At 41.1% G+C, this 10,933-nt stretch overlaps 1 pseudogene; it reads right to left on the reverse strand.

The window, feature by feature from the left end:
- Positions 1-6,336: 6,336 nt before the first annotated feature.
- LOC148508578 (interferon-induced protein with tetratricopeptide repeats 5-like) lies at positions 6,337-9,684 on the reverse strand (annotated as a pseudogene).
- Positions 9,685-10,933: the final 1,249 nt, after the last annotated feature.

Consider the following 10,933-nt stretch of genomic DNA (forward strand, 5'->3'; position numbering starts at 1 on the left):
CGTGCTGTGTGCTGCACAACTTTCTGCGAAGAAAATCTACTCAACGAGGACCAGTCCCAGCTAGACCAGAAGATGTAGGACTCCTGGAGGACATTGAACATTTGACATCTGTGTCTGCACCACCAACTACAACAACATCCACCGCACGTGCCAAAGAAGTGAGGGAGGAGTACATGACCTATTTCAATGGACCAGGTGCTGTACCATGGCAGGAGGACTGTCTGTGAACTGCTGACTAAATTGGACATTTGGGATTTAACAACAAAAACATTAAGGATTTTGGTTTAAACTGTGTCACTACTTACCAAGACTTCTGCAACCTCCTCATCTCCCTCACGCTCAGACATCAAGATGATTGATTCCCTTTGAGGCTCTTGTTCACTGATGAATGACATAATTTGGTAGTACCACAGCGCAGGAGTATATATTTCATCTGTAGCCGCTCCTGATTTTTTGGAGTCATCCACCTTCTTTTTTTCTTTGATGTACACTGTCCTAAGATTTTGAATCTTTTGCCGTACAGTTTTCAGGTCTACATCAGATATGTATTTTTTCATATACACCAAAAGTTCCTCTAGTGCGGCCAACTTGTGCGACTTATTGTGGTACTTCCGAGAACTGATCTTCCACAGACACTCTTTTGAGTGCAGGATTTCAATGAATCCTGTAACAAATTTACGTTCAGAATCCATGGACATTATCTATGAATAAGAAAAAAAAGGACATTTAAATATTTGTGTATATAGTTTTGTTAAATGTAATGTTATAATTCACATTTTTAATGTTTTAATATTTTGTTTTTTACAGGTTTTTAAAGGTTTGTTATGGTATTCTAATCATGTTTTCTTTTACAGGAATGTTATGTGTTTATTGCTTGGTAATATAATGTTTTTCTTTGTTTGATAGTATGGGTTTTCCACCTTTGGGCCTGTCGTTGTGGTAGAACTACAGATCCCAGGATGCCATAAAAACAGTTTCAAAGGTGGGTGGCAGGTCATCCTGGGATCTGTAGTTCCACAACAGCTGGAGACCGAAAGGTAGAAGACCCCCAGCATTAAATAATGTGTGTTTTTAAATGTAATGTATGGTGATTTTTTTGTAAAATACGTGTTTATTTTATTTTTTTATATATTACACACATTGGTGGGCAGTGGGAGCTTAATACATGACCCAGCCACCGCCCGCCTCAATACGGCGGGCGGTGGCTGGGTCTTGCATTTATTACCTGGTGGCACACATTGGTGGGCAGTGGGGAGCACATATTGGTGGTCAGTGTGGTTGTATTTAAACTGTACCAATACTCACCAAAAATTGTCCAAAACAAGAATCCAGTGTGCAGGCTCCTCAATGTGCGACTGTCTTGCTCCATACACGATGCTGCACAAGATGGCGATGGGGCGTGTCCAGGCTTCTGTCAGTCAAATTCCGCATTGTGTGATGAATCGTACGATTCATCGTGAGGGAAAAAACCCTCACGATCGGCTTCCATCGTGTTCATGGTTGGCTAATCTGCCCTACAGCACGGCAGATCAGAAGATGCGATATACGACGAGCGGGGACGCGCATCGGCATTGTGCTCGTGAGTATAAACTCACGATTTGTACTTTTTTTTACCCGATTCGTCGTCACGATTCGTCAAAATCGGCCAAATCGTGTGAAATGTCGCTATATGTGTGGGCACCTTTAGCATCTAATATATGTGTTTTATTCTGTTGTGCTGGACTACAGATATTGGCAACTTTTGTATAGATACTTTTAATAGTCACACAGTGTTATAATCATTTCAAAGTACAATATTAGATTGATTTTTTAGAGTGTTATATATGTTTATTTTTGTGTATTGATTATATGTGGCATCCTTAGTGGATACTAAATATTTATTGTGTATTTATGTACATTCATTATCGTATCACTACTTTTCCAATCATCTATTTGAATTAATATAGAGTCAGCGCAGATTTTGCTTTTTTTCGGTTTCACCCTGCAGCTTGTACAGCCGGTCACAGCATCCTGGCGACTCTCTGGTCAGTGCTGCAGTTACAGGTTGCATTTGAGCCCTATTACAGGACTGCCCAACACCCACTACTCATGAGTATTTGGAATATCCACAGTGCTTTCAGCATATGGCTGAATTTCGATATTTTTATGAGCCCAGTTCTCATAGGGATTACAGTCCCGTACTGACCTACATAGGGCTGGTTGCCTATAGTGGGAGGAACACATGCTGTGGATTTCCGTGCAATAGTGCCACCTGGCTAGCAAAGCCTAGTGATGGAAGTGGCAATCATGGGCTGGCTGGAAACTTTTAGCCTGGGAGGCAAATGCATGCAAGTGGTTCTGGCTTTTTTACCTGTGCATGGCAATGGAAAAATGGGTGTGAACCAAGCATGCGCAAGTACAAGTGATGTATTTCAAAGGCATCTCCACTTGTGGCTGAAGGGGCATAATTGGGCTGTTTTGGACAATATCATGTAGACAAAGGTCAATGACGCCTGTTGACGGTACTGCATGCCAGAGAGTTGGTTGTAAGCATAAATATGCCTGCTTTCAGGTGTACAGTATCTTCTTCTTCAAATGTAGGCTGATGGGCACCGATGATGCTGATTAGTAACAAACCAAACATACAGAGGACGGGTGCGCCACAAGATGTATAAAACTCACCATACGGATGAATATACAGCTTGAGGAACACTTGCTATAATACAAGCCAAACTATCTAAAATCGAAGAGCTACTGGTGACGCCTCTGCATCTGTGAGTGGTGAGGCTGCTGCAGAGAAGGTATCTGATGCTGTCAGTGTTAGCTCCTCAGTGCGTCTCCACAGTGTGCGGGCTCTGTGATTCTGGAGGTGTCAGAGTGGATAGCCGAACAGAGGAGACCTCAAGGTATGGGCGGGAAGGGAAGTCTGCGCTGTAATAGAGGTAGGGTGGGCAGCGTCAGTACAGTACAGTTCTGAGGTCCTGGTGACAGTGGAGAAGGGTGAGGTCTGTACTGTTGGGAGTCTGTGCTGTGCTCAGAAAAATGGCAGCGGGGAAAGAGCCCTAATGTGACAGCTTCCAGAGATTATTGTTGGATGCCCTGGCCTGTTATATGGGTCCTAGTGGTCAGTATTGGCAGCTCGTACAGCCGGGCATTGACATGACTGAGCTGGGCCACATGTACCACATGGAGCAGGGTCCATTCTGTTACTCTGTGTGATATATATAGTGACTTTAGTTTCTTACTATGTGTTATGTACCTGGCTGTCACTATAGTGTTCACTTGAAAATCCCAGACACCGCTGGGCATCCCAGATATCCGTGTGCCACATACCACATGTATAGTGCATCTACCATGCAGCCTAATAACTGAGCATTAGGAGGGCATGCTGGTTCTATTAGTGCTAATTGGAGTTCCCATGGGTGACTCCCAGGTAAGCTGGCTCTCAATTTGGATGCATTTATGTATGTGCCTTTATCATGAGGCCTTACAATTGACAAAATATGTATGTGCCTTTATCTTGAGGCCTTATAATTGGTAAATATATTACCTGTAGGGTGAGCGTTTGGGTGTAGGGCCCCCGGGGATACTCTGGCTGGGCCTCTTCAGGGCATCACCACCTAATACACATAGTCACTTTTCATATCACCTTTTATGTTTGTTTGTTATTCATGTACATTTTTTCTATATATTTTAACCCTTTTTCAACACTTATTATTCTCACACATCTATACTTTACACTTCACTGTCACCCTTTTTCCTTTTTTCCCTGTGATGCCCTGGGGGGGGGTCCTGGGCTGGACAATTTTTGGGGTGCCCCGTGCCCCAGACGTGAACCCCTTAGTGTTGGGGACTGCTAGTAACAGAGAAGCTGTGACATGGCCTAGCAGCTTCCCATGGATTTGCAAATGCATGCAACTAATATCTCTGAATTTCTATTACCATATAGTCTTCATATATTGTTGCAGGTACAATTCAGTGTGCTGAGGAACAATAGGGGGTTAAACCACCCCCATTTTTCTACTTGGTATGACCTCTCCCTTTCATGCACCTGAAGAGTACTGCCAGATTGATTTGAGCAGCTGCCATTTTCTGTTTGTTGTTATGATATGCATGAATTAGCCAGCATTAGGAGGGCATGCTGATTCTAGTAGTACTAGTTGAAGTTCCCAGGGATGACTCCCAGGAAAGCGGGCTCTCAATTTGGATGCACTTATGTATGTGCCTTTATCATGTGGCCTTACAATTGACAAAATATGTGCCTTTATCTTGAGGACTTATAATTGGTAAATATATTACCTGTGGGGTGAGCGTTTGGGTGTAGGGCCCCCGGGGATACTCTGGCTGGGCCTCTTCAGGGCCTCACCACTTAATACACAGTCACTTTTCATATCACCTTTTATGTTTGTTTGTTATTCATGTACATTTTTTCACATATATTTTAACCCTTTTTTAACACTTATTATTCTCACACATCTATACTTTACACTTCACTGTCACCCTTTTTCCTTTTTTTACTGTGATGCCCTGGGGTGATCCTGGGTTGGACAATTTTTGGGGTGCCCTGCACTCTAGATGTGAACCCCTTAGTGTTGGGGACTGCTAGTAACAGAGAAGCCGTGACGAGGCCTAGCAGCTTCCCATGGATTTGCAAATGCATGCAACTAATATCTCTGAATTTCTATCACCATATAGTCTTCATGTATTGTTGCAGGTACAATTCAGTGTGCTGAGGAACAATAGGGGGTTAAACCCCCCCTTTTTTCTACTTGGTATGACCCCTCCCTTTCATGCACCTGAAGAGTACTGCCAGATTGATTGAGCAGCTGCCATTTTCTGCATTCGCAGACTTGCATTATATATAAAATGCATTTATTGATCCAATAAAGGCATTTTATATACAAGTCTCCCGAGTGCTGCCAGATTGCTGAAAAAACACAAAAGGCATTTACAGTACATGCAACTACATGACCCCCAGAGTACCTATAACATGCTAGATTGGCCCAGAGTGCCCTGTGCATGTCGATTTTTGGGTCTAGAATTGTTTTTTTTTTTAAAAATCTTGATATGTTGAAATCTTTATTCATGGAAATTCTACAGATAACATTATGGTGCATAATTTTTGGGTTCTAGACCCAAATATTAATCGATAAATATCACAACATATACAAATAATAATGTGTACTGTAATTGTGTATACTTTTGCCATTAAATGTAAACTTAACAACACAGCAAAGCAAATTCAGTTTATAGCAGTTATGAGCCTTGATGTAGAATATCTTCTATGTTATTTCTTCTAGCTCTTTCCAGGCTGTGCAAATATCAGGAAGTTTTCTGACATTTCACAATGTTAGTTAGACTTTAATTCGTTATTCCCACTGACATTACTATTGGTGTATGCGCTCTTTCCGTGTCCTGTGTCTATGGGTGGGAGCAGTTAGTTTCCCCCCAAGTCATTTAACTTTATATAAACTATAGGGATATCCTTCATATATGATTGAAATAATGTCAGCTGAATATTACTATAAAGTATTTACATATAGAGCCTCATTTAGAGTTATGTGTAAAAGTGCTTATTTTGAAAACAAAGAAAAATGCGTCCATTCACTTACATTTTCTGGATGTATTTTGTGTTGCATGTATTTCATATGTGGAATTTTAAAAGTAGTGTTTAAATATGTCATGTGCACTTATCATCAGCTTGGAAACTTGCACCATCTTCTACGAGTATTCTAAATACATGTAGGTATAAATTGGGGCACACGGTTGACTTGCATCTCTCTCCATTCCCTTACTGTACACTGAAATGTCCTCCACCTGATTCTCTTAGTGAAAGTGTTCACAAGTATAATAAATGATTGAAACTCTAATAATTGCGTGCAAGTTGTGATTATGGGCCTGATTCAGCACGGATCGCAGCTGCGATTATACACACAATGAAGCTTTGAAAATATGCTAATCCTTGCAAAAGCTCAGCCGCCATAAAGACGTCTACATCTGCTTTCTCACATCCGTCCTACCTTGCAATCCAGCACAAACATCGGTAACATCGAAAAACATCGTTCCCTCATGCACAATTACTGCAAGCCAGATTGCACACAGTAAGCCATCACAGTGCCTTAATTATGCACATCCAGGAAACGGCATTCGAAATTCAAACGGACAGGCACGCTTGCATTTCTCTGACCACTCCCCTGTCACCACCCCCAACTGCTGACAGCCTGCCACTTACTCTGCGATGGATTACTATTGCGATTGCCATGCACGCGCAGTGCTGTGCATACACATGATTGTGCAGTAACTAACATTGCTCGATCTGTTTATGCAGTTGCAATTGTTATCCGTGCTGATCAGACCCTATTTACAGTGAGAGAAATCCACATTATTGTGTCTCTTATATAGATTTACATTCAACTTCAGCTCACAGAGATCGCTCAGATATTCCTCATTGTAAGGGTCATATTGCAAGGCTGTTTCATAGCTCTCAATTGCCTCTGAGGTTTTCCCATTATTCTTATAGACAAATCCAAGCAAACCAAACCCCAGAGGATCTCTGTGCCACCCCCGAATCTACCTTTCCGCTATTCTTTTTAAAGCTCTCTCACAGTTTTCCCTGGTTTCGCTTGGATTAGTTATCTGGTGGCCTTTTTTATAATGTTTTATAGCTTCACTTTCAGATTTCTTGATATATTCTTGAAAACGTCCATAAAAGTAGTGGATCTGCTGCTTCTCTTCATCTATAACATTGGGAAGCGCCAAAGCCTTTTCAAATGTATCTTCTGCTTTTCTATTTTCCTTTGCTTCACTGTACATTTTTGCTAGGTCTATGTATGCATGTACAAAGGTTTTTTTGCATTCCACTGCTTTTTCAAAGTGAAATATGGCTTTTTGGGTGAGTTCATTAATTTCCCCTGTGTGTATTTGTCTGATTTGGTTGTTCATATTTCCAAATGTCTTCTTTTTATTAAATTTCTTCTGCCTGTAACATAGTCCTATTTGGTGATGTAGAAAATCAGAGGAAGGTATAAGATCTAGTGCACCATTTAGGACCCGCAGAGCTTCATCCTCCAGCCCAGCTCTTCTGTAAAACTTTGCCACATAGCGAAGTAGATATGGAAGGTTTAGAGTTTGTTCTAGGGCTTCTTCAACATATATAATTCCCTCATCCCCTCTTTTTAGGTCTTGTAGCTTCAATGCAAGAAGTGCCTTCACCACAGCATCCTCTGGATTTAGTGCTACTGCGCGTTCCAACAGCGGTAATGATCTGCATTCTGAAGCAGTGAATATTCTGACATTGAATCCTTCCAATCGATAAACCACTGTTGCATAGCCAGAGTTCCACTCAGGATCTTCTGGATCTAGCTCAAGAGCCTTCTCAAAACATTCTTTAGCTTTTTCATAATATCGGCCACAAAATGTTAACAACGACCAACCTTGTTCCCCATAAATCTCAGCTATATCTTGACTATCATTCAGGGAAAGTTGTAATTCCTTATTAATTTGGTTTGTCTTGTCTATGTACTTCTGAGAGTCTTCATATCGCTTTAAGTAGTAGTACACCCAGGCGTAGTCCCCAAATGTCACAAGATACTTTTTATCTGTCCCACCTGGATTGTTCGCTGTAATGTTTTCTTCCGCTATCTGTAGATTGGCAATGGCTTTGGTGTAGTCTCCTCTAAGGTGCATTATGTAGGCCAGTAGATTGTACACCATGTATTTGCGCTTAGTGACCAGATATGTCAGCTGGCTGTGCACTCTGTTTTGTAAATCATCAATATCAGTATCCTTTTCCAGAAGCCTCCAAGTGAAATGGCATTTTAGCTGTAGTAGGCGAGATTTCAAGGTGATCTCTGGAAGCTCACTATAGTAATAAAACAAGAAAAGTGGTTAGTATTAGTAGTTTCTTTAACACACCCATGCCTGCCAGTGTCAATTGGATTTACAAACTTGATCACGAGCAGACCAGTTTCATTGTTTATGTTATGCATAATTTAAGGAGAATAATTTTATATAAGTTCTGCACTCCACCAATATCGCTCATGCAATTGAACATAACATGGACTACAGTACCCAAAACTTAAGTAGTTCAAGAGCTTTGATGTTTTTATCAATAACATTCCTTAGATGTTTAGTTCACAGTAAATTTTGCATAGGCATAACATCAAAGAATACAAATATGGAAACACTAAGCACCTGAAAACCACTGGGGATATAAAGGTTAATATCTGCATATATATTTATCAACGAGTTATATTCTTGGTAGCACTCGTTACCAATCTTAAATGCTCCAACCAATCAGCTCCTAACTGTCATTTTTCAAACACATGACAGTTAGGAGTTGATTGGTTGGAGCACCATTTAGGATTAGTAACAAGTGCTAAAAAGAATATCAATTGCTGATAAATAAGGCCCTTTGTTGCCACAGAGGGACAGTTGTTAATTAATTAAAATATTCCCATGAAGTGTGAATGGAGGATAATAGGTTCCTGTTATTAAAATGAATGTCAGTGTCACCGCACACAGCTGTTTGGGGCGGCACTGGCCAGCATTCCTGAATACAGGGGCATGTCGTCTCCATGTTTGGGAGTGCCGAGCCCAGTGTCTGCCTATTCTGATGCAGATTTACTGACCTTTGCAGCACAGTTGAGGTGGAAAATCTGAGTATTATTAGGCTTACTCAGATGGACGATGCTGCAACCATCGTGAGTGATGGTCAAGATGGTGATCCGGTGCTGTGCCTGTGGATGCAGCACTCGGATTTGCAATGCCAGGAGGAGGCGTCTTTTGTCCTCAGATGCCTCCTGCAGCATTAATATATATGTACACAGCATGTGCATTGCGTACAGCTCTGAATCAGGCCCAATAACAAATTAAAATGTTCCCATGAAATGCGAAGGGAGGATAATCAACTCCTTAATTGAAGTGCAGCATGAAAATACCTTTGTATTAGTAGAGCAGATGAAAATAGCAGATGTAAAGTGCTGTTAATGCTAGTTCAGGAGCAAAGTAGTAAACATATATGTTACCATATTTGGCAATTATACATCCCTATTTTTATAATCTTGGTCCACGTCCTGTGTCTACCAAGTTACTGAGTTACTGCCAATCTGGTGCATGGCCAAAACTAACTGCTCTCTGATATATATACAGGGGTGTCGGAACGATTTTGTAGGGGGGCGAAATATATAATTTATTTTTGGTGCCCCCCCCCCCTCCACCCCCCCCTCAGAGGAACGGATCCCATAGGAACACCTGCAGGTTAGGCATAGACAAGACGGGTTTGGTATATATGTCTGACATTCACAATGTCAACATTTGTTATATCGACATGAGAATGTGGTCGTAATATTGACATTGAACATGTTCATATATTTATATTCATTCAGCATGTCGGCACAGATGTTATGTCAACATTGTTAGAATATCAAAATTTTTTGATATTCTGTCCCTAACCGTAATAGCAACACTAACGCTAACCCTTATGCTAACCTTAACCCTAATGAACGCCCTAACTGTAATCCTCATTGAAATATCAACATTATGACAATGTCAACATTTCTGATGTCAAAATTCTGGCAATATCAACATTTTGCAGGTGTTGACATTGATGATGTTGACATTTTAACCATGTTGACATAATCAATGTTGATTTTCTGCTGTTGACATATTTCATGGTAACACATTGACTGCATACCTTAGAGACATCTTGGAGCAGTGAGAGAGATCTATTGCTAAATAGTGCTGAATACAGACCATAGGGATGAGTGTCAACGCCTCTGTCATTGATGTTTGATGATTTTTAACCAATGACTAGATACCATCGATGGTTGAACCACTGGTGATCTAACTCTGAGCATGGGCAGATGGAGTCCATACTTGTGCAGACTACGGCTGACACTAACCATCGGGGGCTTCCCACCAGTGTTCACTGCAGTGGAACCCATCAATGGTAAAACTAGTCACTATTGTTGCTAACCAACATTGGTCAATGGGCAATCCTAAAATGTTTTACAAATAAATCAGAGCTGGAAGGATTCATGGAAGGTGAGTACTGATGGGCACTGTGGGACTGATTTAGCAGAGAACGGAATTGCAAAGCTACACACAAGCAGCTTTGCAATTCCATCCTTGCAAATATGCAAATTCAGCAGGAGGTGTCTGGCACCCTCTGCTGCATTTGCGCCAGCCAGCTGGGTAAGCCTTAGCTTACATGGGCTGGCTGGCTTGCGAGGCCAGGAATGCATCCATGGACGCAGCCCCTGGCCTTGCTACTCCCAGTAAAAGGGGGCAACACACCCTTGTTTCGGGGAATGCCAGCCATCCCCACCCTCGCACCTCCTCAAGAGTGCCTCTGCCTATCAATCAGGCAGAGTCATAGCTGGGGCTGTGTGCAATCATGCCGAACCCATTCTGCACCTGGGCAGAATGGGCAGATTCCCGGTATTCAGATGATTTTTTACATCTTTTTTTGTTTAAACGATGTCAAAAAAATCATCTCTAAGCGAATGTGTGATTTAGACCCTGAAACACAAAATCAACCAAAAATCAACCAAAATCGACCAAAAATAATAGGACCAAATCAACGATCAGTAAATATACCCCTAAATTACACATTTACTAACAGATGATTTTTGACATTGTTTAAAATTTTTTTTCAAAAATCATCTGTTAGTAAATATATTATTTAGACCCTAAAATGCAAAATCAACCTTTAGTAAATATTCCCTAAAAAGTCAAATGAAACCCAGGTACCCCAATATGCAAGCCCTAGGAGGGGCCATCTTGTAAATACAGTAGTATGGTGGACATTTTAGAGAGTTAGATAGACAGTATAATTATACAGTAGTTAGTTAAGTGTTAACTGCATAGTGACAAAGGTCAAGCATAATACCAATGCATTTGTGAAGTGGTATCAGTAGTAAGTGTTATAACAGTTTAGTGGAATTTGTGTGTA

The sequence above is a fragment of the Taudactylus pleione genome, unplaced genomic scaffold (genome assembly GCF_031769625.1).
Source record: "Taudactylus pleione unplaced genomic scaffold, aTauple2 ptg000354l, whole genome shotgun sequence".
NCBI lineage: Eukaryota > Metazoa > Chordata > Amphibia > Anura > Myobatrachidae > Taudactylus > Taudactylus pleione.